Source organism: Lissotriton vulgaris, chromosome 1_1 (genome assembly GCF_964263255.1).
Source record: "Lissotriton vulgaris chromosome 1_1, aLisVul1.2, whole genome shotgun sequence".
Taxonomy (NCBI): domain Eukaryota; kingdom Metazoa; phylum Chordata; class Amphibia; order Caudata; family Salamandridae; genus Lissotriton; species Lissotriton vulgaris.
Genome location: NC_141685.1, coordinates 2,061,135,641 through 2,061,143,294, shown reverse-complemented (window position 1 = coordinate 2,061,143,294; position 7,654 = coordinate 2,061,135,641).

Here is a 7,654-nt window from a genome sequence, read left to right as displayed (position 1 = left end):
CATGCTCCGCGACTCTACCCCTACTCTTGCTGGCTTAACATCTACCTCTCAAGCCAAGGCCATTAACACCTGGCTGGCTGAAGGCTGCGACTCTGTGGCGCCCCTACGCCGCATCTCCATCCGCCGACCAAAGGACTCTAATAGATGGTTCAATGACCACCTAAAAGATCTCAAACTGAGCTCCCGACGGGCAGAGAGGCAATGGAGGAAAAATTACAACCCCCTATTAAAACCCCACTTCTTATCAGCACTGGACAAATACAAAACAGCAATCCTGGCTGCTAAGTCCACCTACTTCTCGTCTAAAATTACTTCTGCCGAAAATAAACCCAGGGAAATCTTCGGGATAGTGAATGACCTGGCATTCTCAGACCGAACCTCGCCCAATATCCCTCCCTCCCAACCTCTCTGCGACCAGCTCAATACCTATTTCTTAGATAAAATAGCAACCATCAAGCTCAATATCCCTCCACCCTCCTCTGCCTTCGTCGATCCCTCCCCCCCTCCCCTCCCCTACCTTCTTACCTCTATCCCCCCCCTCACGCAGGACTCTTTTCTGGAGATACTCCCTAAAGTGAAGTCAGGATCTCCCGCGGACGTCTGCCCAGCACGAGTCCTGCAGCAAATCTACTCCAGCTGCCCTGACCCCCCCATTGCCTTCCTCAACAGTTCCCTGGCACAGGGCGTAGTGCCCTATTCGCTTAAGGCAGCTACCATAGTGCCCATCCTGAAGAAATCTGGCGCTGACTCTTCTATCTCGGCCAACTACCGCCCCATCTCCCTGCTACCCTTCCTGGGCAAGGTGATGGAACGCCATGTTACCGCGGTGCTCAGCGCCCATGTTGAGGCAAATGGGGGACTGGCTTCCCGCCAAGCCGGGTTTCGTCCCAGGCATTCGACCGAGTCAGTTGTGGTCTCAGTCTTGGACAAACTCAGAAAGGGTATGGACGTAAACAAACACCAGGCACTGGTCCTCCTTGATCTTTCCGCCGCCTTTGACACGGTGGACCACACCATCCTACTCACCCGTGTCAAGGCGGCCGGCATCGGGGGATCAGCTCTGATCTGGCTCTCCTCCTTTCTGAGGGAACGCACTCAGGCGGTCCGGTTAGGCGACTTCACGGCCACTCCCCTCCCTGTCACTTGCGGTGTTCCCCAGGGATCCTCGCTCTCCCCCTTACTTTTCAACCTTTATATCTTCCCTCTCATCTTTGCACTACAGCAGCTGGAGGTCACCGTCTATAACTACGCGGATGACCTCCAGCTCATCTTTGATCTGTCCCCTTCTCCTCTCTCGGTCTCCAATTTCCAGTCAACTATGACATTCATCAGGGGACTGGATGAACCACAACCACCTTAAACTGAACCCGGATAAAACCGAGCTGGTTCTCACTGGTGGTTCATCCAGTCCCTGGAACTCTCTCTTCTGGCCCCCCTCTCTTGGCTCTGCACCGACCCCCTCCACCACGGTCAAAACACTTGGTGTCAAAATAAACAGCCAACTCACTCTCCATTCACAAATCAGTTCTGTGGTGTCCTCCTGTTTCCTTTCTCTCCGCACTATCTGCACTGTCTCCCGCTTCTTTTCCCCCCAGGCACTTAAGATCATTATGGCCGCACTTGTGATATCAAAATTGGACTACGCAAACGCTCTTTACCACGGTATCCCCGCTTACAGTTTGCGTAGACTCCAGACCGTCCAGAATCAAGCAGCCCGGCTTGTGTACGGCCTCCCTCGTTATCACCACTCCACCCCTCTTCTCAGGGAGCTTCACTGGCTCCCCATAAAGGAACGGGCCCTATTCAAGATCGGGTGCATGGTCTTCCAGGCCCGCCAGGGCTCTGCCCCCGCCTTCATCTCCTCACTAATCAAGTCCTATGTACCTACAAGAGAACTTCGGTCTTCCTCCAGGTCCCTCCTCCAGATCCCTCGCTTCACTCGTAAAAAGTGGGGCGGGGCTAATTTCTCCACCCTAGCTCCAACCTTCTGGAACTCACTTCCTGACCACCTCCGCTCTGCCACTCAGTATCTCCCCTTTCGCAGAGATCTGAAAACGTTCCTTTTCAGCCAGGCCTTCCCCATTTAAACTCCCTCAAATATCCCCTTCATCTCTCCCTGGTCTTTTCCACCTCAGTTGCCGATCCCCCCAGCGCCAAGAAACCGCAAGGTGTACGCTGCGCTCTACAAGTATTTTAAATTATAATTAAATTAGAATTAAATTAAAAATTAAATTAGAAGAGACATCGCTCTTCCGACTCCCCCCGACGCGGCCGGGGGTTCGGGTGACACCGCCCACGCGGCTCCTCGGGAGTCGCGGGCGCCGCGTTCGGCTCCATACCCCCCGGTCCCTGGGCTGAACGCGACGCCGGAGGAGATTGAACGTTTCCTCATGGCCATGAGGTCCCTTTCTTCTCCGACGGGTTCCACGGCGATTACGGGCCCAGCGAACCCGTCTGGGGGCCCTAGTGGGTCGGGGGCTTCGACCCTGACGCCGTCGGGTGCTTCGGCCTCGACGCCGCCGGCGCCACAGGGCCCCAGGATCCCGACACCGCCGGTGCCCTCGGGCACGGCGCCGCAGGGCGCAGCGGTCCCGGCGTCGTCGGCACCTTTTGGCTCGACGCCGCAGGGTGCCGCTGGGCCCTCCTCGGGCGACGGATCGTCACCGGTGGACCTTACGACCCCCCCGGCGTCGGTCCCTATGGTGTCCCCTTCGGCGTCGGCCCCAGCCGGCGCCATCCCCGATGCCTCCTCTCACTCGGTTCCGACGTCGGGACGACGCCTATCGGCGTGATCTTGACGCCGTTTGGGGACTTTCAGTTCTATGAACCGTCCTCATTCGCTCATGACCCTGAGTCTCAGGAGATGGGGGACGAGGAGGATTGGGAGTGGTCTGAGGACTCTCTGACACGGGACTGTCAGTCTAACATGGACTGGGCAGGAGATCTTGGGGAGGCCAGTGGCCTGGACACCTCTCCAGACACTGGATTCGTCTCTCCTCTTACCGTGGCTTCGGAGGAGGGAGCGACTTATAGTGTGGTGCTGATGAGGGCTGCCAAGGCTTTGGGCCTTGAGCTCCCCGTCGCGGCCGTGAGGACTAACCTCCTCACTGAGGTCCTTAAGCCTCAGTCATGCTCCGCGGAGCCTCTGCTGCCGTTTAATGAGGCCTTAACGGACGTTCTTTTGGGCACTTGGTCCAGGCCCGCTACAGGTTCGCCTGTAGATAGGAACGTGGCCAGACGCCACCGCCCGGCTCCGGGCGACCCCAGTTTCCTGTCCACCCACCCCACCCCTGAGAGTCTGGTTATCCAGGCCTCTAACTCCCAGACCGCATTCCCGACGGCTCCCCCCGATCGGGAATCCAAGAGGTACGAGGCCTATGGCAAGAAAGTGTTCTCGTCCCTTAGCTGTGGACTGCGGTCTTCCAACACCGCATGCCTCTTGGGCCGTTACACCCACTCTCTGTGGGAAACGGTGGCGGAAGTGTTGCCGGAGTGCCCGTTGGAGGTGCGGGCCAACCTCGTCCAAGCCCTAGTGGAGGGCCGGGATGCAGCGAAATATTCTATCAGGTGCGGACTGGATACGACTGACTCGCTGGGTAGAGCGATGGCTACTACGGTGGCGATACGACGCCACGCCTGGCTTAGATCCGCCAACTTCTCGGCAGACGTCCAGAATACCCTCATGCACATGCCGTTTGATGGCCGTCGCCTCTTTGGCGACAAGGCAGACCATGCGCTTGAGCGCTTTAAGGACTCCAGGGCTACGGCCAAGTCCTTGGGCCTCTCGGCCCCGCGCCAGCAAATGGGTGCCTTTCGCTCCTTTCGTGGCCAAGGAAGGGGCGTCCCCACACGTGCCGCCAGCCACTCGCCGCAAACTGTCGTCCAGCGCGGCGGCGGCCATGGTAACCTCCGTGGAGGCGGTCGGGGAACCAAGCGGAGCCAGTCCACACCTGCCCCCGCAGCATCCGCCTCAAAACCCTCCTAGTCCGTGCTTTTCGGCACAGTCACTTCGGACAGGTGGGTGCTGCAGTGTGGAATTTTAGTTTGCGATCTGAACATCATCTGCGCCAGCTTGTCACCTATGCACTACGCGCACGGCAGCCATTCTAGGTCACCTATGTATTACGTGCACGGCAGCCATTTTAGATATCATGGTCTCCCTGTCCACGACCGATCGCCAGCGCGCCCCTCTGACCCAGCAAGCATCCTCCGCGCACCCTGGCTCCCCCCTCCCTCCTCCTTATGAGCATGACCCATCTGCATGACCCTGTCCTTAGGAGTCACGCCAGCGCCTGACCCACACCTCCTCTCTTCCCATGAATGCCCCTCTGTTGATAAACCTCGCCTCTGCGCTGGATTGTCCACGCGGCATGAATACCACTCCATTGATGGCCCCTCACCCGGTGTCCGACTGTCCACACAGGTCCGAGGCCATTGCCTAAGCCGAGAGATACCATTTACTGCCCTTATTGTATGAGGTCGCTCTCCTTCAAAGGACCCTCTATTGATCCAGGCCTCCCCACCCCCTGTGACATGATCAGGCGCACACATCCTAAGACTCGACGAAACACTCAGCTGCGTGATGACCCTCTCTCTTATCAGCAGGTTGTGGACCTCCATTGTGAATGTATATGGGGGTGGGATTAACACGAGGATTACGGGGATGTCTTTTCCCATGCCTTACAAAGTTGTGATTGTATTAAAGGAAGGTCACATGCCATAAACCAGTGTATAAGAGGCCAGGCCTCTGAGTGGCTGTTAGAGCACCTCGAGACGATACCTTGTTGTCTGATCTGACGTGTTCTGCTCCGTCGGAATAAACTTCTGTTTCCTGCCTTCTGGTCTCCGGCGCCTGCCTCATTGCTTGGTAATTTGAATGGTACAAGGGCGGTTAGCGCCGGGCAAATCTTGAGAAAGGTCCTAGCCCTACCTTTTTCCACAATTGGCGTCCCAAAGCGTGGGGCCCATCAGCGACACGTGGATCCAGTGGGAGAGGTCCCGATGACAGAGTGAACGACTGCAACGATCGGGAAGAGCTCATGTCCGATAGACCCTCGTCTGACAGCCGATCATCCGACCTTCACTAGTTCTGAACAGACCTCTCTCGAGTGATCTACGGTCCTGACTGGGAACCATCAGGAGTGCCGCGAACATCACGAAGGAGAGAGGACGATCGGGCGCTGGATCCAGAGGACAGGAAACCGTCCATGCGGTCCGGGTAAGGTCGTGTAAACACGACGAATTGAGGAAAATTGTTTGTTTGGATAATACTAGTATTACGCTTTGTTGAAACCTCTGGAGATTCGCTGTCTGCAAACGGGGAAAAACAAACAGGCTCTCTCTTTGCAAACAGTGAAGGATAGGTAACGCGGACTTTTGTACCTATTGTAATCCGTCGTGCCTATCTTCCTCCCCCACTGTTTCCCGAACTGTCGTTCGTGGATTATTGTCTGGAGATTCTTTGTCTGCAAACAGGGAAGAACAAGGTCTCTCTTTGCAGGTAGAGAAAGAGTGGGTAGCGATAACTTTTCGTGCCCACTTATTCTCCCCACTGAATTGTTTGATTGGCCGATTATTCGGTATTGGTTCGTTTGAGGTATTCACCGCCGGCAAACAACGGAGAATAGAAATATTCTGTCTAGTCTTTGCCCGCAGTGATAAGATAGGTAGTGCAGACTTTTGTCCCCGGTGTAAACCGTCATGCCTATCTTCTCCCCACTGGTTGGTAGCCTGTTTAGCCCGGACCGCTTATTAGAGATGAACCACCCAGCTCCACTGGAGGGCACCCCTAATAAGGACATGTTCACTAAGTATGGACTAGTCGCTATAGCTTACACTAGACTATGGCATAAATATACGAAAAAGAACCCTGAAAGTCAGTGGCCACTGATAGGTTCCTTTAGTGAAAATAAAATAAAAACATTAGAAATAGCGCTCCAGAAGAATAAGACCACGCCCACTATGCTCGACAGTATCGGCATGTGGCGCAAAGAAACGGAACAACGAAAGAAAAGAGAAGAAGCAAAAATAGGGAAAGAACTACGAAAGGCAGCCCACCTAGCCGCAAAGCAACTAGAAGAGGAAATAAAAGAAAGAAAAGAAGCTACGCAGAACCAAGAATCAGGGTCAACAGGCCAGTGCCCTGTTAGGACCCCCTCTGCGCTCTACCCTGAACTACCCTCCAAACAACGGACAAACGATGAGCTATTGCTAGGTCCTCCGATCATCTACATGCCCCCTCCATATGCTCCCAGCCAACAAAACTTGCAAGCCCCGAGTGTGAGTGAAAGTGGCCCTACTGCTAGTGCACCGGCCCTCATGGCCTCCGCACCAGCCACATTAACAACTTCGTTAGACGACCCCGAGGCTAGCAAACAATCATCCGCCAGGTTAAGTAGGTTAAGCAAAGACGAGCGGGATGGGATCAACGAAATAGCAAAAACATTGGTAGAACGAAGGGAGAGCGAAGAATACACCATGAGCGTATATAATTCACATGCCGACAGCCATAGACGGCATTTCATTTTGCGGTTCAGCTACCACACCCTGAACGCGTATGAAGATAGGTATCAGAGTAAGGGTCCCGCTAAACTCACAACACTGTATAGAAAGATTGATGTTGGAGATGGGACTGAACGTGAGGCGACGGAGCTCTTCATGCAAATGCTTGAGGTCTTCCGCCACCTCGCGGAACAGAAACCAGAAACCAAGGTTACGGTCCCTGAGACAACCTCGGCAGAGGTAGCCAATACTATGATGCCTATCAGAGAAGCGGCTCCTTACTGGATCCCGCCACGGGGCCAGGGAACGAGCGATGATGTTAATAGTGAAAATGCAAAGGGGAGGGTGGTGTACAATTGGGTTTACCAACCATGGGACCGACAAGACATCCTAACCTTTAAGCAAACCTTGCCCGACTTAAGAAAGAACCCGACAGCATTTTATACCGAATTAGGCACAGCCTTGGGTTCGACAATAATGACTTTAGCAGATATTGACTTGTTCTTTGGGTTATGCCTGCCAGCTGATGTGTGGAAGCAAATCCGGAAGGTCGACCACACGGATCTGTTTGGACATACCTGGGACCAACTCGGTAAACTAGATAGACAGCGAGAGCCGGGGAGTAAACCAGTGAAGGACATACTGGAACTCCCAGACAAACTGGTCCAGAAGTTAAAAACCCTGGTCCCGGAAAGAAAAGTCGACTGGTCGATAGTCACGGCCTGTCGACAGAAACCCCAGGAGGATGTGTCAGAATACTTCTCCCGATTCGAGACCGTGTTCTCCGACTACAGTGGCCAAGACATGACCACCGCAACCGGACAGCACCTGTTTGTGCAAAATTACGTAAAGGGACTAACACAGGCGGTCTCCCAAAAACTGCAGACGAGTGAGAGTAGTTGGGGGGCCTCCAAACCCGCAGCTATCCTTCAGATGGCTCAGTATTACGAGCACCAAAAGAATGAGAATGATAGGGCGTCCGAGAAAAAGAAGAAAGATTTGAAGGAAAGGGTAATGATAGCCCAGATACAGGGCATAGCGCTAGGACGGGAACACCAAAGGGGGAACTACCAATCAACTACCCCCAGAGATCTACCCCCTAAAGATCACACCCCCGCACCCCACACTGGACGTAGAGACGTTAGCAATGACC